This window comes from Oryctolagus cuniculus, chromosome 3 (genome assembly GCF_964237555.1).
Source record: "Oryctolagus cuniculus chromosome 3, mOryCun1.1, whole genome shotgun sequence".
Classification (NCBI taxonomy): Eukaryota; Metazoa; Chordata; class Mammalia; order Lagomorpha; family Leporidae; genus Oryctolagus; species Oryctolagus cuniculus.
In genome coordinates, this window is record NC_091434.1 from 16,468,627 (window position 1) to 16,490,751 (window position 22,125).

The 22,125-nt window shown below is 40.5% G+C and overlaps 1 protein-coding gene across 5 annotated transcripts in view; it reads right to left on the reverse strand.

Annotated features, from left to right (window-relative positions):
* The window catches only part of ACSL3 (acyl-CoA synthetase long chain family member 3), an 87,960-nt gene that overhangs the window by 60,487 nt on the left and 5,348 nt on the right, over window positions 1-22,125 (reverse strand). For 3 of the 5 annotated variants that reach the window (XM_008259234.4, XM_070070149.1, XM_017343159.3), the window contains one exon: window positions 3,648-3,705. The exons of the other annotated variants lie outside the window; for them this stretch is intronic. The gene's annotated coding sequence lies outside the window, so the exon portion shown is untranslated. The remainder of the gene's footprint in view (window positions 1-3,647; window positions 3,706-22,125) is intronic. 5 annotated transcript variants of the gene reach the window in all.

Genomic DNA, 22,125 nt, shown 5'->3' on the forward strand with positions numbered 1-22,125 from the left:
TACTTCCCTTAAATGTATGAGCCAAATGTATAGCCAAACATCTGAGTGGATTTTTTATAAACTGGAATGTCCCTTCCCTCCTTAAGAGTTGCCAGATTTAACAAATTTAAATTCAAATTTAACTGGGTGCCTTGTATTCCACAAGTATGGCAACCTTGTTCCCATCCCCAATTACCACAAAGTGCTATAATTAATTAGGGAGACCAGCCATCCTACTAGTTTGCTTGGAACTGCAGCATTTCTCCCAGGACACAGCACTTTCAATGCTAAACACCAAGGAAGTCCCCAGCAAACTGAGATAAGCAGGCTACTCTACAATGAAACATTTCATGGAATCAGCAAACTAAATGTAGCCTAGGTCTACTAATAGTTAAAATTTAATCTTTTTTGCTAAATAATTTTTGCATATTTTTCAGTATTTGTCCTCATCATCTAATGCACAAAATTAAATAATAAAACACAAAATGCAGTAGATACAAAGGGCTTTGAGAAAATGTAAAAGCACTACAAGAGCTACTTATTACAACAGAAGTGGGAGAGGTCACACAGCCAGGTTGGTCAGGGTAGGAAATGAGAAAAAGGAAAGTCCCCCTTAGAAGGTGCCAAATCCCAATGTATGTTTCTTCCCAAAAGTTGCCTTCAGCAAGACAGAAGTGCCCATCCCACCCTCTGAGTTTCTAGTTTTATCTTATGAATAGAAATAAGTTACCTATCCCACCCTACTTTGTTTTATCATAAGCAAGCCAGACAAGGCAAATGAGATCACAAATCAGTTCTTTTGATGGGTGTTGTCCCTGCCTTGTAACTGACTGTAAGCTGATTTTTTTTTCCCCAAAATTGTGCTTAAAAACCATACCTGCCACCAGCCCCTTCAGGTTTTGCCTCTCTTGGTGCCCCCTTCCTGGCCACTTGGCCAGGAGGTCCCTGACTTAAATAAACATAGAAGTTCTTCTTCCATGTAAGACAAAGAACAGAGATCATCTCTTTGCTGCTACCACCGCTTCACCAGTAACAGGAGGATTGGGTACAAAGTTATTTCATGTAGCATTTCAAAGTAGACAGGTACTTATTTAGATACTTCATATGATCAACAGTTTTATTACTTGCAGGAGTAGTTTGGAGATAAATTATATATATATAGTGTTCAACAGACTCCCTATTTCTAGAAACACAGGAATAAGCTGAGTTAGATGCCAGCTTCCTATTCGACCACTGTATAACATGAAACAAGTCCCTTAACATTCTCAAGTCTCAAATTCAGTTGAAAAACTGAGATAACACAATCCATTTATACTGCTTTAAATTATGAGAAAAAAATATACATACAATACAAATATTCTATAACATATAATACAAAATTATATGTGCCAATATTTTTCTTTAATCTTGATTATTATTTCTTAGACCTTGTTGATTTGGGGCAAAATTATGTCAGAGGCAAAAATCATGACTATGCTCCTGATGTCCTTCTGCCTCCTCCCTCAAGTGTCCTAAATGCCCTACATGAGGCAACAGAAATTGTCCTAAAGCAACAAAACTACTTCTCGGCCGGCACCGCGGCTCTCTAGGCTAATCCTCCACCTAGCGGCGCCGGCACACCGGGTTCTAGTCCCGGTCGGGGCGCCAGATTCTGTCCCGGTTGCCCCCATTCCAGGCCAGCTCTCTGCTGTGGCCAGGGAGTGCAGTGGAGGATGGCCCAGGTGCTTGGGCCCTGTACCCCATGGGAGACCAGGAGAAGCACCTGGCTCCTGGCTCCTGCCATCGGATCAGCGCGGTGCGCCGGCCGCGGCGGCCATTGGAGGGTGAACCAACGGCAAAGGAAGACCTTTCTCTCTGTCTCTCTCTCTCACTGTCCACTCTGCCTGTAAAAAAAAAAAAAAAAACAACACTACTTCTCCATCTACCCCAAAGGTAATTATAATCTACAAATGCATTACCATTTAATAATTATTATTTAATATACTGTAAATTATAAATTTCACTTTAAATATAAACTCTCTTGAAGCAGTCCAAGCTAGGAATTCGAAGTCTGGGGTTCCTATAACCCACTAGCCACTAAAAGCAGTCTGTAGCAGTTTTGTACCATGTTCTAATGTGTTTAGTCACTTCAAAGCACTCTTCATCTGGCCATATACATTCCTCAAAGAGATATGGGCAAGGAAATGTCTAACATAAAATGAAGGCACACCAATGAGCAAAGTAGACTGCTTTTTCCACAATGCCTGCTTTGTTAAGAGATAGAAATCTGGGGTGTACACAGCAGAGGCCTAGAAGGACTTAGTCCATATTGTACAAGAATAATCACTGTAGAAATAAAGAAGGAAACAGGAAAGCTTCCTGTCTTCTTACACTCTCTTAACATTGACAGTTTTTAGCAATAGATACAATAAACATACTAAAATCACTCAAAAATGTAAAGAGTAGTAAATTCAAGTGATATGGACAAAGACATTGAAAAGACCTTCATGGCTGGCGCCACGGCTCACTAGGCTAATCCTCCGCCTGCGGCGCCGGCACACCAGGTTCTAGTCCCGGTCAGGGCACCGGATTCTGTCCCAGTTGCCCCTCTTCCAGGCCAGCTCTCTGCTGTGGCCCAGGAGTGCAGTGGAGGATGGCCCAAGTGCTTGGGCCCTGCACCCCATGGGAGACCAGGAGAAGTACCGGGCTCCTGCCAGATCAGCGCAGCGGCCATTGGAGGGTGAACCAACGGCAAAAAGGAAGACCTTTCTCTCTGTTTCTCTCTCTCTCACTACTCAGCCTGTTAAAAAAAAAAAAAAAAAAAAAAAAAAGGTCCAGAGCATCAGTTACTGCACAGTGTGGTAGATACAGTCCAGAATACTGCACAATAAAATAAAACATCAGATCAGCACCAGGTATGACATGTGGGTTACTACCATGACAGGAATTAGGATGCCTAAGTTCTGTGCTAATAAAAAAAATAAAAAAATAAAAAAATAAAAGACAATACCTTCAGAAGACGCATGTCAACAATAGTGTTTCTACTGGATAAAATGCTAATTGTTCATATGCACTCAAAGCATGTTACCAACATGGACTACTCCTTGTAACAGTCCTATCCAATTTTACTCTCACTTCTCAGAATAATACAAACCTTCAGGTCACTTGATCCTTACATTTTTAGCCCAAAATTTTTTAAAATCTATTTACTTCAGAAGCTACAGTAGGGGAAGAACGAAATTGTGCTGTATTTTATGCTCCATAACAACTGTGATTATCATGCTGAATTTTCTATGGGCTAATAAAAAAATTAAAAAAATAAAAATAAAAAAACTCTGTTTCCTGACCTCAAATGACCTCAAAGCTACAATTTCTATTAAAATGTCCACTTAGAAATTTACAAAAAAAAACCACAAATTTTAAAGAGCTACTGAGTTTAAATTCTTTGCACAGATACTTAATGGAATTTAAACTAAAGAAAGGAGGGGAGACAGTATAACTGAACAGCATGGTTTAATGTCTCATTGATTTTGTACAGGATTAAAATAAGTACATAACTTTCATAGTAATTCTGTAATCACAAAATGGGAAGAATTTCTAATTTTTTCCTTTTGTCAATTTAACAATAATTGGTTTTAAAACATTTCAAGCTTAATGAAATAATTCATAATAAAAAATTAAATTTTTACCAGTTGACAATGGTAGGAGGTACTAGTGCCTTCAAAATAGCTGCCTTTGTGTCAATACCTGTCAAAACAAACAAATAAAGAGACAAATATTATTCATAATTTAGTTAATCAAAGCCAAATATCAACTTTGCTCAGGAAAAAGTGACTTCCTAACCTCTCATGAAGAAAATTTCTAGTGAGCTTTTCTGGAAACATTATAAATCTCACTAATAAATGACATCTTATTATGTAACATTTCTCCAAAAAAGGATAGTATATATGCTATTCCCCTACAGAATAGCCAAAATCCAAACACCAAACACTGGCAAGGATGTGGAGTAAAAGGAACTCTCAGTCATTGCTGGTGGGAATGCAAAATGAGACAGCTACTTTGGTGGACAGTTTCACAGTGTCATAAAAAACTAAACCTACACTTACCCTAGGAACCTAGCAATCACACTTCTTGATATTCACCTCAAAGAGTTAAAAACATGTTCATACAAAAACCTGGACATGGCTATTTATACCAGCTTTATTATTAATTGCCAAGAGTTGGAAGCACCCAAGATGTACCATGATAAGTGAATGGATGAACAAACTGTGGTACATCTAAACAATGAAATATTATTCATTGCTTGAAAGAGCTATAAAGTCGTAAAAAGACATGGAGGAATTATTTAAATATCTTAAATAAAATTCATGCATAGTTTGTTTCATACTAACATTCTTCACAAATTTTTTGAAGACTCATGATGCATGGATTTAAAAATTGTTCAGACCAAAATAAACTTACATCTCAATGTTCCACATTTTGAAGTTTAACGTTAGTTTAATCATAGTATTAACCGGAAATTCACAGAAGAAAATCCCTTATGTCCATATAACTATGAAAACACTATCATTTCCCTCATCTTTTTTTTTTTTTTTAAGTGAAAAGAAAATCACAATTGTTGGTAAGTAAACAGGAAACAGAACAGCTCTTGGCACTTTGGGGAAAGTATAGTCAGTCTGAATAACAATTTGACAGCATCTAGAAAAAGCTGGAAATGTAAATTGCTGTGATCCAGCAAATCTCTTTTGACTCTTGCACATGTGCAAACTGATTTTCCCCTGGTTTGTTTTGTTAATTAAACAGCCCAACATGACAGGTCCTAGTCCAATGTAACTGGCCCTCAGTGAATGTTAAGAATCTCTCCAACAAGTTCTTAATAAACCCATATAAGGCTCCAGACCTTATGCTTCTTATTTTGCAAATGAGCTCAAAAAGTTCCTAGTCCCAAGGTAAGGCCTGACAAAACAAATTGTTTTAACATGCAAAAACTGTTAGACAAGCACACAGGCTGGTGCAGTGGCATAGCAGGTTAAGCCACTGCCTGCCGTGCCAGCATCCTAAATCCAGGCTGCTACACTTCCAATTCAGCTCCCTGCTAATGTGCCTGGGAAAAGCAGCAGAGGATGGCCCAAATCCTCGGGCCCCAACACACACAATGGAAACCTGGATGAAGCTCCTATCTCCTGGCTTCAGCCTGGCCCAGCCCCGGCTGCTAGAGCCACTTGGGAAGTGAACCAGTGGATGGAAGATAGATAGATAGATCGATCGATCGATCGATCGATCTCTCTCTCTCTCTCTCTCCCCCCCTTTCCCTCTCTCCCTCCCTCTGTAATTCTGACTTTGAAATAAATAAATAAATCTTACAGAAAGAAAAGGAAAGAGAAAGAAAGAGAGGAAGGAAGGCAAGAAGGAAAGAAAGGAAGAATGAAGGGAGAGAGGCAGGGAACGAAAACAGACAGGCAAATGCAGTCCTCTGTACAGCCAGGAAGTCACTACAAGCTGAGTTGATGGGTCTATTTTTGTCCAAGTAGATAACAACTGCAGGGAGTAACAACAGTATTTGCAAAAGTACAAAGATGTTACACAATGAAAGATAACTTTCAGAAAAGTCTAAGTACTTATAGCAAGCTGAACAAATAAGCTCCGGCGGCCATTTTGGCCACCTGGGGAGTGAACCAGGTGGTGGAAGACCTCTCTCTGTCTCTACCTCTCTCTGTAAGTCTGTCTTTCAAATAAATAAAATAAATCTTTTAAAAAAAATTGTAATTTGGGAAAGGCTATGTGGTATAACAGGTTAAGCTACAACTTGAGCAGCCCACAACCCACAGAGTTTCTTGGGACTGAGTCACCTCTGCTTCCGATCCAGCTTCCGGCTAATGAGCACTCTGGGAAGCAGGTAATGACTCCATGTGGGAGATCAGGATGAAATTCCTGGCTCCTGGCTTCAGCCTGGTCCAGCCCTGGCTCTTGTGGGCACCTGAGCAGTGAATTAGCAAACAGAAGAATCTCAAGAGTCACTGTCTGTCTGTCTGTCTGTCTCTCTCTCTCTGTTTTTCTACCTTTCAAACAAATGAAAATAAACATTTGAAAAATTAGGAAAAAGTATAACTTGGGATGTTCCAGACAAATCAGGAATGTATGGTCACTCTTCCTATAAGGGAATGATAATCTACTGGCATCAGATATCTCAGGAATACAGGTAGCTATAAACATTTATAAGTTTTATGGAAAATTAATTTTAACCTCAAATTCTAGTCCCAACTAAATTTCCAATCAGTTGAAGCTGAATAAAGAAAGTTTCAGACATGCAACGACTCATTAAATTTACATTCCATAAATACCCTTTGCTAAGAAATTACATTAAAAAGTCCTCAACTGTGTGTATATAATCCTGTGATAAAAGTTTTAAAAGACAATTTTTAGGCCAAAATTAATCTAAAGTTTTGTAATCTGTTTTATAAGAGCTAGTACAATACTGACTCAAAAACCTGACATACCAAATAGAACAACCTCTCTAGTGAATATTAACAAAAAAAATTCTAAAATATCAGCACATCTAATCTAACAGAGGTAAAAATAATCTACCACAACCTAGCAAGACCTAGTGAGACCTAGCGTGATTTGTTTACTGTATAAATACAAAGATGTTTCACACTGTATAAATACAAAGATGTTCTCTACATTAACATGGTAAGTGGAAAGGGCAAGTTGTGATATGTATTTTTTTAAGAAAAGTCAATATCAACTTTTAACTTTAAAATATTTTCTAAGAAAAAACAAGCTTCTTTAACTTAAAAAAAAAAAGTATATTTATTGGGGCCAGCGCTGTGGCGTAGCAAGTAAAGCCATTGCCCTCAGTGCCAGCATCCCATATGGGCATCAGTTCGAGTCCCAGCTATTTTACTTCCAACCAGGCTCTCTGCTGTATGGCCTGGGAAAGCAGCAGCAGATGGTCCAAGCACTTGGGTCCCTGTACCCACATGGGAGACCTGGAGAAAGTCCTGGCTCCTGGCTTCAGATTGGCCCAGCTCCTGCCATTGCAGCCATCTCAGGAGTGAACCAGTAGACAGAAGACCTCTCTCTCTCTCTCTCTCTCTCTCTCTCTCTCTCTCTCTCTGCGTAACTCTGCCTTTCAAATAAATACAAAAATGAAAATTTATTTTAAAAAAGTATATTTATCAAAAAACAGCAGTAAACATCATACTGCACAGTGATTTCCATTACAACACAGAACAAGACAAGGAGGGCAAGTATGGCCATAAATATGGAACACTGGGCCTGCGCCGCAGCTCACTAGGCTAATCCTCTGCCTTGCGATGCCGGCACACGGGGTTCTAGTCCCGGGCAGGGCACCGGATTCTGTCCCGGTTGCCCCTCTTCCAGGCCAGCTCTCTGCTGTGGCCCGGGAGTGCAGTGGAGGATGGCCCAAGTGCTTGGGCTCTGCACCCCATGGGAGACCAGGATAAGTACCTGGCTCCTGCCATCGGATCAGCGTGGTGCGCCGGCCGCGGCGGCCATTTGGGGGTGAACCAACGGCAAAGGAAGACCTTTCTCTCTGTCTCTCTCTCGCTGTCCACTCTGCCTGTCAAAAAAACTAACTAACTAACTAACTAACTAACTAAATAAATAAATAAGGAACACTGAGAAGGCTCTGGCTACATATCCAATGTGATAACCACTAACCAAAACTGCTACTGAGCACTTGATATGTGGCTACTGCAAAATGAAATGTATTCCAAATATAAAATACACACAAGATTCCAAAGACTCAGTATGAAAAAAGGAAAGCAAAATAGCTCATTAACGATTTTTATACTATGACAAACACAAACAGTATTTTGGAGTATACTGCATTAAATGAAAAACATCAGAAGTAATTTTCCCTGTTTGCTCTTATTGTAATATGCATACTAGAATTTTAAAATCAGATATATGACTGACATCTATGGCTTTCATTGCATTTCCTTTGAATAGTACTGCAATTCAGCCACTGTAATCACAAAACGGAATGAGTATGACAAATTCATGTTGTTTGCAGACAAATGGCTGTTGAAAAGAAAACTCAAAGAATCATTTGAAAAATATCCAATCAGTGGAATTCCCTAATATATCTAAATATGAAGTAAATAATAAAAAGTGATAGTTTTTCAAATACCATACAGAAAATAAAATGCAAAAAGATCTTAGTCACAATAGCAAAGCAACATTAAAATACCTCACATAATAATATATGTAAAATGCTATACTTAGGCACTAAAAAACCTGAATATTTGTTAAAATAGACTTGTTCCTTAGTGGAAAAGATAAACATAATTCTGCCAAAACTAAGCTATATCAAATGCAATTCCAAATCAAAGTCTTTGCGGGGGAGAGGATGGCATTGTGGCACAGCAGGTAAAGCTGCCACTTGCAACACCGGCATCTCAAATGGTAGCCGGTTCATGTCCTGTGTGCTCCACTTCCAATCCAGCTCCCCTGCTGATGGCCTGGGAAAAGCAGTGGATGATAGCTCAAATGCTTGGCATCCTGCCACCCACAAGGGAGACCCAGGTAAAGCTCCTGGCTCTTGGCTTCAGCATGGCCCAGCCCTGGCCACTGCAGCTATTTAGGGAGTGAACTAGCAGATGAAAAAAATCTCTCTCTCTCTCTGCCTCTGCCTCTCTATAACTCTTTCAAATAAATAAATCTTTTGTTTTGTATGGTTACTTAATATGTTAATTCTAAAATTTTTTTGGAAGAAAAATTTGTAAGATTAGCTAATGAAACGCAAGAAAAGGGACATTTAATGTGTTACGTCTTATTAGATGGAAAATGAACACTAACTGCTCTGGTATAATATTTAAAAACCAAAAAAGGAAACTTTGACCACAGTACATTTCAGACCAGTGGGTAAAAAAGTATTCACTAAATTGCAAGAGTATGAAAGAAAAATCAGAATTGAAATAATGGTTTATTTATGTCCAGGACAGACAAGCCATCAACTAATAACCTTTCACAATTCCACATCCCAAAATTGGGATGCTATCAGTTTTTTTCCTGATTCTGAAACCATCTCCTGTGATGTCAGCCTTAGCTTGCATAGCCCATATGCCTGGCCTACTTCTGTTCTGGGGTAGGAAGCACTGGTTCTGTATGAACTACGTGATGCCACTTTACTCTCATCTCCACCCAGACGACTGCGGCAAATGTAGGGATCCACAGGCATCTAAGAGCCCATAACCAGTGAGGCCTATATCAAAATGATGTATGTGTTGATCCAATCATATTCTCCTCTCCAGAACTTTGAATCTGGGATATGGAATAGCACGGAGAAGCAGCAAAGAATACTGCCAAAGCAAATTCAGCCTTCAAAATGCAGTTAAAGCCTCATCATGAGGGTCAGTTCTCCTATGGACTCACATCAGAACTGAATCAGTCAGTCTGGGTGAGAGCCCTTCTTCCCCTCATGCTTAACACACAGAGGCATAAATGAACACAGAATGAGAAGTCCCAAGGGCTATCATTGTGGAGCAGTAAGTTAGGCTGCCACTTGACATGTCAGCATCCCATACGGGAGTGCTGGTTAAAGTCCCAGGTGCTCTACTTCTGATCCAGCATGTCTGCTGATGCAACTAAGAAGAAAGAAGGTTGCCCAGGTATTTGAGCCCCCGACACCTACATAAGAGAGCAGGATGGAGTTCCTGGCTATTGGCTTTGGCCTGGCTTAGCCCGGCTGTTCCAATCAACTGAGAAGTAAATTAGTTGATGGAAGATCTCTCTTGCTTGCTCTTGCTCTCCCATCCCTTCCCCACTCTGATGCTCTACCTTTCAAATAAATCTTTAAAAAAAAGAAATAAAAGAATCTCAAGTAAGCTGAGATACACAGAACACAGGAAATACTGGAGGGTTGGAGGGGGTATTGATAATGTTCCAGATAGAATGAGAATACTTTTTAAGTAAGGCATTTGGTCAAATTTGTTTTTTCATAATGGTGACTTGGGTCATCATATAGAAACAAAGCAGAAAGGATTCCAGGCATGTGGTTATTTCAATAGCCCAAAGGGTAAGAGCTAAGATAATTTAAGGCAGTAGATACAGAAGAAATAGAACCAACTGTAAAGACTTCACAGAAGTAAAATTAATAGCACTTGTCAGCTGGAATGCAGACGGCAAGGGCTTTGAAGATTAACATTTCTTATGTGGAGGAATAAAGAGATGGCCTGTGATAGATATAAGGGATACTGAAGGAAAAAAAAAAATACTTGTATGAGAGCACTGAATTAAAGGATGGAAGGAACTGAAGGATTAGATATGAATACAGTATTAGAAATACAGTGTTGGAGCTCCAGACACAGCCAATAGCAAGGTTTTAGTCTGATCTGATTGTATTCAAAGACCATGGAATCCTTGGGGAGCAGTATATTTAGTTGTATTTAGCTTATATTTAATTGTCCTTAATGTATTAAGGACAATCACTAGAAGAGCCAGTAACACAGGTAAAGGAACCAAGAGCTAGTGCCCTAGAATCCAAAAGAAGGCAAAACGAAAGTTGATAAGGGCATCCTCAGGAGTTTCAAAAGCTATAGAAAGGGCCCAGTGCTGTGGTGTAGCAGGTAAAGCTGCCTCCTGCAACACCAGCTCCCATACGGGTGCCGGTTCAAGCCCCAGCTCCCTGCTAATGTGCCTGGGAAGGCAGTGGAAGATGGCCCAAGTACTTGGGCCCCTGTAACCACCTGGGAGACCTGGAAGAAGCGCCTGGCTCCTGTCTCTGGCCCTGCCCAGCCCTGACTGTTGTGGCCATTTGGGGAGTGAACCAGCAGATGGAAGACCCATATGGTATATGCTGGTACTGCAGGCAGAAGCTTAACCTACTAAGCCACAGTGCAGTGCTGGCCCCAATGAAATAAATCTTAAAAAAAACTACCAAAAGGGTGATAAGAGGTAAAGTAGTACACAGCCTGGCCTCAAACAATCTATCCTTTTCTTGCCTTTCTATCACACAATTTTTAAAACTATTTGTATATATTACTTAGCCAGCTAGCTATTCAAGTACATATTTATTGACAGTAACCCCATTCTTTCAACTCAGAGCACCACTAACAAGAAGTACATACTGGTCATTTTTGATGTGAGATTGCTGGCCTTCCAAAATTTTCCTGATATTATGCTTAAACCTTTCAACTCAATATAATAAATGCTTGCTCAGTGTCTCATGTCCATTTTTGCTCTAGGTGGCAAGGATGCAGACACTGATTTATTCAACAAATAGGAGTGTCTCCTAGATGTCAGACACTGGGGATACAGCAGTGAATAAAACACAATCATGCCTCCTCTCACAGAGTATTCCTTCTAGTGAAAGGTCAAACAAACCTACTCTCTCTTAAAGAGATCAAAGGAAATATATGATATTTCTGACTTACCTAAAAAACAGAAAATACCATTATTCATACTTGTATTTGAAATTAATAATAAGAAACAAAAACTGGAATCACCTATCGCTAATATGCCTGTCCTCTGGCATCACATAATATAAATAAACCTTATTAACACAAACACGCATACAGTCAGCTCCTAATTATCTGTGGGCAAATTATCCAGGCATCAAGGACAATTCTCTAATAGTGATTCATGTTTCTGGGTGGTATTCCATCCAATTTTGACCATGTAATTCTCTAACACTTGATGTGACAATATGTAACGTGAGAATATATCTAGTGTGACAGTAAGTAGTTTAAGACTTTCATAAAGTAACTGAAATCATTACTATGTCCACCACTTTGCAAATGAATTTACAGAAACTAACTCCCTAAATTCAATACCCTTCAATTCATTTCCAGAGCCAACAAACTCAGCACTTTTACCCACCCCAAACTCCACTCATCTCTAGAGTTGCCCCAAACTAATAAGCATGGGCTGACCTTTTATCCACTAGGTCATGACCTCTAAACCAAGGATCACAACAGCACCCTTTGAAAAAAAAAATTGCCATTCCAAGTGTGTACTTTTAATATTATGTCCTTGCATACTATAAACATTATAAATCATGTATATAAAATATATGAACTGTTTTTTAAACAAGAGAATTTCCACCAGTTTCTTCCAGCGCCAGCAACTGATTGCATGTACATGCCAGAGCATCATGTCCCCTGCAAGGCAGGCATCATCCCTATTTTAAAGAAACAGAATTATAAAACGTGGTCCCCATGCTCAAGCTCTTCCTTACTCCTGTCTACCACTCTAGTCTCTTCAGTAATACGTGAGGTGCTCTGATCTCCCTTCCTCTCTGACCTCCTACCTTACGCCAGTCAGTACCCCCACAATACCCACTTTAAGATACTGTCAGGCCGGCGCCGCGGCTCACTAGGCTAATCCTCCACCTAGTGGCGCCGGCACACCGGGTTCTAGTCCCGGTCGGGGCGCCGGATTCTGTCCCGGTTGCCCCTCTTCCAGACCAGCCCTCTGCTGTGGTCAGGGAGTGCAGTGGAGGATGGCCCAGGTGCTTGGGCCCTGCACCTGCATGGGAGACCAGGAAAAGCACCTGGCTCCTGGCTCCTGCCATCGGATCAGCGTGGTGCGCCGGCTGCAGCGCGCCGGCCGCGGCGGCCATTGGAGGGTGAACCAATGGCAAAGGAAGACCTTTCTCTCTGTTTCTCTCTCTCACTGTCCACTCTGCCTGTCAAAAAAAAAAAAAAAAAAAAAAAGATACTGTCAGATAGGAGGCCGGCGCTTTGGTGTAGCAGGTAAAGCTGCCGCCTGCAGTGCTCACATCCTATATGGGCACTAATTCTAGTCCTGGCTGCTCCACTTCCAATCCAGCTCTCTGCTATGGCCTGGGAGAGCAGTAGAAGATAGCCCAAGTGCTTGGGCCCCTGAACCTGCATGGGAGTCCTGGAAGAAGCTCCTGGATCCTGGCTTCACATCAGCCCAATTCCAGCTGTTGCAGCCATCTGGGGAAGTGAACAGCAGATGGAAGCGCGTGTTCTCTTTCTCTAACTCTGCCCTTTTTTTTTTTTTTAAGATTTATTTATTTATTTGAAAGAGTTACACAGAGAGAGAAGGAGAGGCAGAGAGAGAGAGAGAGAGAGAGAGAGAGAGATCTTGCATCCACTGGTCCATTCCCCAATCGACCCCAACAGCCAGGGCTGGGCTGATCCGAAGCCAGGAGCTAAGGGCTTCTGGGTGTCCCAAACGGGTGCAGGGGCCCAAGGACTCAGGCCATCTTGTACTGCTTTCCCAGGCCATAGCAGAGAGCTGGATCAGAAGTGGAGCAGTCGGGACTCAAATAAGTGCCCATAGGGGAAGCCGGCACTGCAGGCAGCAGCTTTATCTGCTACGCCACAGTGCCAGCCCTGTCTGGCTTTCAAATAAATTAAAAGAAAAATATGAGAAATGAGGAAAAAGAGATCAAACATTAAATATACACAATATAACTTTTGTTAACACACACAAATAGGTGCCAAAACTAAAAGTGCCCAAATTTACAACTGGAATGTAGGATTAGCTGGGATTTTTATTTTCTTCTTTATGCTTTCATGTATTTTCCAAATTTTCTCTTTGAACATATATTGTTATACTTAAGAAAAACTTTAAGCAAATATTCAAATGCATTAAAATGTCTACAAATATATGCAAACAATACTAAAATACCTGAAATAGTAGGCCAGTTTATTTTTAAACAAGAAACTTTCAGAATAGACATTACTTAAAATCTTTTCGTTCAAAACACATAACAACAGAATCATAAAATATTATCTCATCTAACAGAAGTTTTTTTCATTGGCCCTAACTAAATATGCATCCATATCAAAACCAACACAATAAATTATAATTAGGTAAGTTGTTGTGTTACAGATGCTTTAATACTGCTAAAGATCATTTTTTGCTTATTTCTTTTTTTTTTTTACAATTTTTTTAATTTATTTGACAGATAGAGTTAGACAGTCAGAGAGAGACAGAGAGAAAGGTCTTCCTTCCGTTGGTTCACTCCCCAAATGGCCTCTACGGCCGGAGCTACGCCAATCCAAAGTCAGGAGCCAGGCGCTTCTTCCTGGTCTCCCACGCGGGTGCAGGCACCCAAGCACTTGGGCCATCCTCCACTGCCTTCCCAGGCCACAGCACAGAGCTGGACTGGAAGAGGAGCAGCTAGGACTAGAACCAATGCCTATATGGGATGCTGGCGCCACAGGCGGAGGATTAACCAAGTGAGCCACAGCAGCGGCCCCATTTTTTGCTTATTTCTAACACTCTTAATAATACAACTCAAACTACAAAAGGGAAAAAGTTAGCTGCTTCCACATTTTGTGGTAATAAATTTAGACTTCTTTTTGTAGTAACTGAGGGACCAAAGCAGCCTATTGACTGGATATAGGTATTGCTAGCTACTTGGCACAGCTGAACCTCCAAATTCCCTAATCTTCCCTCCCTACTCTCAACAGATGGCTTTTAAGAGACCAAAAGGCTTCATTTTACCTTCTGTCTTATGCATGCTGTGGGCCCTCAAATGAGTCGGATTTACTCTCAGATTATCTAACTCATGACCCTCTAGCCTTCATGTAGATTTTCCCCAGTGCTAAGTTTCCATCCCACATTCAGAATGCTTTAAGACTATGCCTACAAAGCTGCCTATTCACCCCACCTCATCCCCCATGACTTGGTTCAGTTCAGTGGCACTTCCTCAGAGAAGCATCCCAGGGAAGCCTATGTTACCACTCTCTCAGTACCCTATTTTGTCTTCACAGCATCTAATGCAGTTGTAATTAAACGATTTGTGAGAGTGCTTACTGTCCACTTTCCTACTCCATGCACCAGGGAAGGGACACATCTGTCTTATTCATCTCTCTATTCTCAAGGTCCACCAACATTCCTCAGTGGGAGCTCATCAATTGCATGGATGGTTTGTAGATGTTAATAATAATTATTTGGGGCTGGAGCTGTGGCGCAGCAGGTTAAAGCCCCAGCCTGCAGCACTGACATCCCACGTGGGCACCAGTTCAAGTTCTGGCTGCTCCATTTCCAATCTAGCTCCCTACTAAAGTGCCTGGGAAAGCAGAAGACAGCCCAAGCATCCATGTGGGAGACCCAAAAGAAGCTCATGGTTTTGGCTTGGCTCAGCCCCAGTTGTTGTGGCAATTTGGGGATTGAACCAGCAGATAGAAGACCTCTCTCTCTTTCTCTCTCTGTAACTCTGCCTTTCAAATAAATAATCCTTAAAAAAAAAAAAATTATGTAGGGGCCGGCAGTGCCAGCATCCCAGATGTGCACTGCTTCCAGTCCCAGCTGCTCCACTTCTGACCCAGCTCCCTGTTAATGCACCTGGAAAGCAGTGGAGTTCAGTCCAAGTGCTTGCACCCCTGCACTCACATAGTAGACCCAGAAGTTCCTGGATCCTGGTTTCAGTCTGGCTTAGTTCCAGCTATTGTGACCCTCTAGGGAGAAAACCAACAGAAGATCCTCTCTGTCTCTCCCACTCTCTCTCTCTGTAACTCTGCCTTTCAAATAAAATAAAATAAATCTTGTAATAATGATTTAACTAAAAAAATCTTCCTATGATGTTTAAATTTACTGTCTATAAAAATTATATAACCTTCTTACTATTATCTACTTTATAAACTTAGGCACACCGGTAGTTATAAATTTTGAATCCCTCCTGTTAAATAAACATTTGCGTTACTTAAGATTTTTCCATGAAATCATACTTTCTATAGTGAATATTATAGTCACCAGAAACAAACAGGGAAAATGTCATAATAGTAGCAGCATCACTTTTTTGGCAGTGACTCAAGCTGCACAAGTAAAATCAGAGAAGTGAAACGGGAACATTCTATATCTGTGACCTCAAATAAACAAGATTCTGGTGATTTGAAAATCTATTCAAGAGGCCAGCATTGTGGCAGAACAGGTTAAGCCACTGCCTGCTTCACTAGCATCCTACATGGGCGCTGGTTCGAGTCCCAGCTGCTCCACTTCTGATCTAGTTCCTGGGAAATAGTAGAGGACAGTCCAAGAGCTTGAGCCCCTGCCACACACGTGGGAAACCTGGATGTAGTTCCTGGTTCTTGGCTTTGGCTGGCCCACCCCTGGCTGTTGCAGTCATTTGGGGAACAAACCAGCAGATGAAAGATCTCTCCCTGTTTCTCACTCTCTCTGTAACTCTGCCTTTCAAATAAATAAATAAAAAGACATCTAAGAAAAGAATTATGGCACAGGTAACAAAAATACTGAGGCAAGTATGGGCGCCAGTTTGAGTCCCAGCTGCTCCACTTCCTATCCAGTTCTCTGCTATGGCCTGGGAAAGCAGTACAAGATGGCCCTTGGGTCCCTATACCTGTGTAGGAAGACCCAGAGGAGGCTCTTGGCTCCTGGCTTTGGATCAGCACAGCTCTGGCCACTGTGGCCAATTGGGAAGTGAACCAACAGATAAAACCGCTCGCACTCTCTCTGCCTCTCTTTCTCTCTCTGTATAACTCCAACTTTCAAATAAATAAATAAATCTTAAAAAAAAAAAAGTTAGCCTGCTACTGATTTATTGAATTTCAAGTCCCACCTACAGTTTCCTTTTCAGGGACAAACCAAAAGATTTCATGGGCCTTATACAGTCTACCAGCCAGATGTTCCTCAGCCCTGCTTTAATTCATCCAACAATTACTTTCTGAACTGAATCAATCAATCAAGAAGTTAATGCAAGGTTTTCATTGTTTTTGTCCTCTAAGTCTGTTCCTTGCTGCCCCATGGGATGTGATTTATCCCTGCAGCTTCTTTGGTCCGCCTAAATAGTTGATGGCTCAATTTTATATGTCAATTTGCTCTTTCAAATTCCACTGCCCTTGGACTCAATTTGAATACCTTCCTCAAACTCAACCCTTTCTTCAAATCCAACATAGGTCTCCTTTTGAGCAGGACCAAATCCAACCTCTCAGTCCTCTGGTATTGCTCATATTAGATTTACCACATCTTGTTCTGTACCTTCATACAGTCTGGAAGCTCTTTTCCTTCAGGAATTAATACCTCCTAGACCTCTATAAATGACATATACTTTTATTCATGTAATGGATTCCCGAACATGCTGGATTCAGAGCACTGTGCTGTTTACCAAAAAAACCACTTCTGAAGGACAAAGGAGGAAGAAGAAACATAGAATGGAGAAGAGGGAAAACAGAATAAAAGGCAACTAAGAGACAACAGAGGGACCAGCGCCGTGGCGAAGCAGATAAAGCCATCACCTGCTTCTGGGTCTTTTGGCTAAGATCAAGTGAAGCCATCACCTGCAGTGCTGGCATCCCACTGAGTGCCAGTCCAAGTCTCAGCTGCTAAAGTTCCAATCAGCTCCCTGCTAATGTGTCTGGGAAAGCAGCAGAGGATGGCCCAGATGCTTGGGCTCCTGCACCCATGTGGGAGAACTGGAAGACACCCCTGGCTCCTGGCTTCAGCATGGCCCGCCCTGGCCATTGCAGCCATTTGGGGAGTAAACCAGCTGATGGAAGATTCTCTCTCTCCTCTCTCCTCTCTCTCCCCCTCCCTCTCCCCACCGCCTTGGCCGCCCTGTAGCTTTGCCTTTAAAATAAATAAATAAATCTTAAAAAAAAGAGAGAGAGAGAGAGAGAAAGAGAGAGGTATCAGAGGCAGAGATGGAGGAAGTAACTAACATAAGGAGTCAGCAATGTGCCCTGAACTACCTACGGTCTCCCTCACCTCTCACAATATAGCCCTTTAAAATCTTCACGTTATAGAAATTGAAATGGAAAGCTGAGAAAGGGTAAATAACTAGTTCAAATTTATATATCAAGTTTTACACACATGTGTGGCAATGGTTCCTTCTCCACTCAACAAAACAAGGTTGATAGGGTCAGTGCTGTAGCACAGCAGGTAAAGCCACTGCCTGCAGTGCTGGCATCCCATATGCTCCACTTCTGATCCAGCTCTCTGCTGTGGCCTGGGAAAGCAGTGCAAGGGAGACCTGAAGAAGCTCCTGGCTCCTGGCTTTGGATGGAGCCCAGCTCCAGCCTTTGCGGCCATTTGGGGAGTGAACCACACAGGATGGAAAACTCTTCTCTCTGCTTTTGCCTCTCTGTAACTATGTCTTTCAAATAAATAAACAAATCTTAAGAAAAAGAAAAAAACTTTGATAATATACGATAATACAAAGGGGTTCAAAAAGTTTATAGAAAACTTAAATTAAAAGGTATATTCTCCATGAACTTTTTAAAGCTCCCTCTATTTAGAAATGCTACCTGAATCATTATCAGGATCATAGGATGGAAGGTACTTAAAAATCACAAGAGTAAACGCTTGCTATTTATATAAATGAAAGTACACCATGTCAACCTTTTTCAATGAGTTGTACATGTAATTATAAGAAATAAAAGCACAAGATAAACCCTAAATTACTGATGTTGATATAAAAAATATAGTTAATGATGTCCCACAATTTATAGTTTTCTACTGTTTATAAGCTCCCTGTTCCCAACCTCCATTAACAAGAGGTTATGTATGATACACTCAACATGTCCTTGAGGTATATTTCTCTATGTGAAGATAACGCTTCTTTAAAAAGACAGCAATAATACAAAGTGAGTGAGACTTAGAAAATATTGCACACTGTAAAAATAAATAAAAATAGTTCATATTTATTTAAGTGCTGACTATACAACTACTTATATAAATACAACAATCTTCACGTACATTCTATTATCATCTCTATTTTCAGATGAAGAAACTGCAGCACCGTAGTTAAATAAACTGCCCAAGGTCACAGAGCTAATAAGAGATAGACCCAAGATTCCAATTCAAGCCATCTTAACTCCAAGCATGGCTCCTTTACATACACACACACACACGCACGCAGCAATGGCGAAAGATATAACCATAGAGGAAAATTTTTAAAAGGAAACAAGCACATAAATACAGAAATGAGTAAAACAAAAAAACATTAACAAAGAAAAACTGCCTGAGAGAAAGGGTACATATGAATTACCCTTAGTCAGTTATGGAACTAAAAGTAAAATAATATTAGATCCTTATAAAATTCCTACTTTAAAAAAAGTAAAATATGATTAAAGGCCGTCGCCGCGGCTCACTAGGCTAATCCTCCACCTTGCGGTGCCGGCACACCGGGTTCTAGTCCCGGTCGGGGCGCCGGATTCTGTCCCGGTTGCCCCTCTTCCAGGCCAGCTCTCTGCTGTGGCCAGGGAGTGCAGTGGAGGATGGCCCAAGTGCTTGGGCCCTGCACCCCATGGGAGACCAGGAGAAGCACCTGGCTCCTGCCTTCGGATCAGCGCGGTGCGCCGGCCGCAGCGGCCATTGGAGGGTGAACCAACAGCAAAAGGAAGACCTTTCTCTCTGTCTCTCTCTCTCACTGTCCACTCTGCCTGTCAAAAAAAAAAAAAAAAAAAAGTAAAATATGATTAAAATAAATGTCATTAAAAAAAGCCTTAAGGAAAAATGTTCATTGTAGTTTTGTGCTATAAGGTACCTTGACTCAAACAATGAAAAGACTAGAGCAAAGCCAATGTAAAAATGTAAAGAAAAAAAAGCATAGGGAAACTATAGTATCAAAAATGGAATTAGGAAAAGACTCATATTCAATAATAGAGTAATAGTACTTGTAATCATACCTCCCCACAGATATGGAAACAACCTAAACTCTACCAACAAAAAGGAAATAAGGTATACCCAGCCTAAAAAGGAATACATTTTCCACAGTAAAACTGAATGAACTAAATTAGGTTCGCTTATTGATAGAACTCAAAGGATGAAGCCACACAGATACTGCATAACAATACACACAGTATCATCTATATAAAGTTAACAATACACAAAACAGTATCATACAATGGTATACAATTATGTGAACCAAAACTGCAGAAAAATGCGTAAGAATAATAAACAGCAAATTCTGGGCAATGATTAACTGAAGATTTAGAGGACAAGAGTGAGTTTTTTCAATTATATTAAATGTTATTAAATAGTTTTGAGACATACAGAAAATGAAAACTGGAGTTAACAGATTAGGGCTTCTCAAATTCCTTTAAATTCTGATCCAAAGGAGAAATCTAAAGGAGTAATAACACTAATTCATATTAAGGAATAGTAAAGGACAATGTATCCTGAAATATTTATGTTCAAGATCAAGAAGAAAATTCTACTTGAACTCCCTCAATTTAGTTTGTTTTACCTTTTATTTTTCCCACTCATTAAAAAAAAAACAACAACAACAAAGAGGTGGGATTTATTTGGAGTAATAACTGTGTGTAATTAAAATAGATCAAGGCTCCATAGCTTAGCTGGTTAAAGCACCTGTGTGGTAAAACAGATCTAAACACTGCCCCTAAATGTTGAAACAGCTCCTTTCCAGATACAACCATACCTTCAGAAGTTTAAACGAACCTCAAGCCAAACTGTCATCGTAAGAGAGAAGATACAGTGCCAAACTGCCTGGGACAAAATCCACCACAAACTCAAACAAGTCACCTACACTATCCTGTGCCTCAGTTTCCTCATCTATGAATAAGGATGATAAAAGAACCTATCACACAAGACTAAGAAAATTAGAACAGTACCTGACCACAGGATACTATAAAGGCATTACCCTCATCCCAAAAGCCTTAGAAAAAGAAAAACCAGTTTGTTTGTTTGTTTGTTTGTTTTTTCAGAAAAATACACTTCAGTGCAGCACTGAAACCAAAAAGTTGACTACAACTAAACAGGGGATGACGGGAAACTGTTCACCTCTTCAGTAGTGTTGATAGCAAGAGTTTTGTTACTTTTTGCTTTCATTTTTCTAAAAATATTATTCAATACTGTTATAACCTCTTCAGTGTGTATATATCTCTGTATGTGTTCCATACACACACACCTGGTCCAAAAATCAAGGTAAAGATTGGCAAAGAACCAATTTCTCTTGGGAAACCTGCCTCAGCTACCACCTCCTCTGCAAAGCTCCCCATCCCAATTTCCTCCCCTGCCCTGTGCCTGCTTCACACTTTGTATTTCCTAGCAGCTTCCACTGCTGTACTGATTACACCAAACTGTAAAGTATCTGCTCATATGCCTTCTTCTGTTATACCATACTGTAATGTTTATTCATATACTTCCTTCCTTTCCTGAACTGTGAGTTCTTTGGGAGCAGCAACTATCTCTCAATCATTTCCAGATTCTCAGTGCCTTGCAAAATAGATACCAAATACATGAATGATTCATTGTCCCTGTAGGAGTATATCCTTATAACAGATATCATCACAAACAATTATCTAACTATCTGAGGGGATTTCAACTTATCCAAAAGGTTATTTAAGGATCTTCAACTCAGCACATTGATTTAACCCACTAAATAAGCATTCAAAGAAGGAAGCTTAGTAGTATCTAAGTAAAATACTCCAATAATAATAGAAACTAAAACTTCAAGAATTATTTAAAACAAGGAAAACAAAAGTAACCTGAAAACCATTGTTATGAAACCAAAAATAAGCATGTAGCAAAATAATCACAAAATTTAACATTTACCAGGCCTTCTTTTTCAGAAGGGAAATAAATCATCAAAAGTCAGATGAAGGTATATACTCTATTGAGGTGGATGAAATCAAAGGTAGTCACACATTAAATCAACTTCACAAGCTGTTTCTGTGGTGAAGTTTCCTGAAAGATTGTCACAACTTAGCTAAACTTGGGTGCTTTTTTAGGAATTTAACAATCTTTGGCAATTTTATGGAATCTGCTTAAGGCCCCACAGTAAACAAAGTACTTACTGATTTATACAGGTTATAAGCCTGTACTCTGTGGTACTCCTTCCAGCAGAGGCACACGTCTCATTTTGCCTTGAATCTCATCTCCCCTCACCCTTTCAGGAAATCTGCCCAAGTGAGTATATTCTTTTCTTGTCTATATTCAACCCCTCCCTCTCAATCAATCCTGCCAACAGTATGTAAATATGCTGAAATCAAAACTCTTGGAAGCAGTTTCCCAAGCTTGCTATGTCTCATTTTTCCTTGCCTCCCACTTGCTCTGCCATCCCACCCCTATCAGCAGATCAGCATTTCTTGCAAAGGTCATCAAAAGACCTCCATGTTGCTGATTCCAATGAATGATTCTCAATTCTCTCACAGGAGCTTGCACAGTACTGACCACCTGCCCTGCAGGGACGCCCACATCACCTGTCCTCTTATTTTCCTGGCTACCACCCTGGTCTCCTTTGCA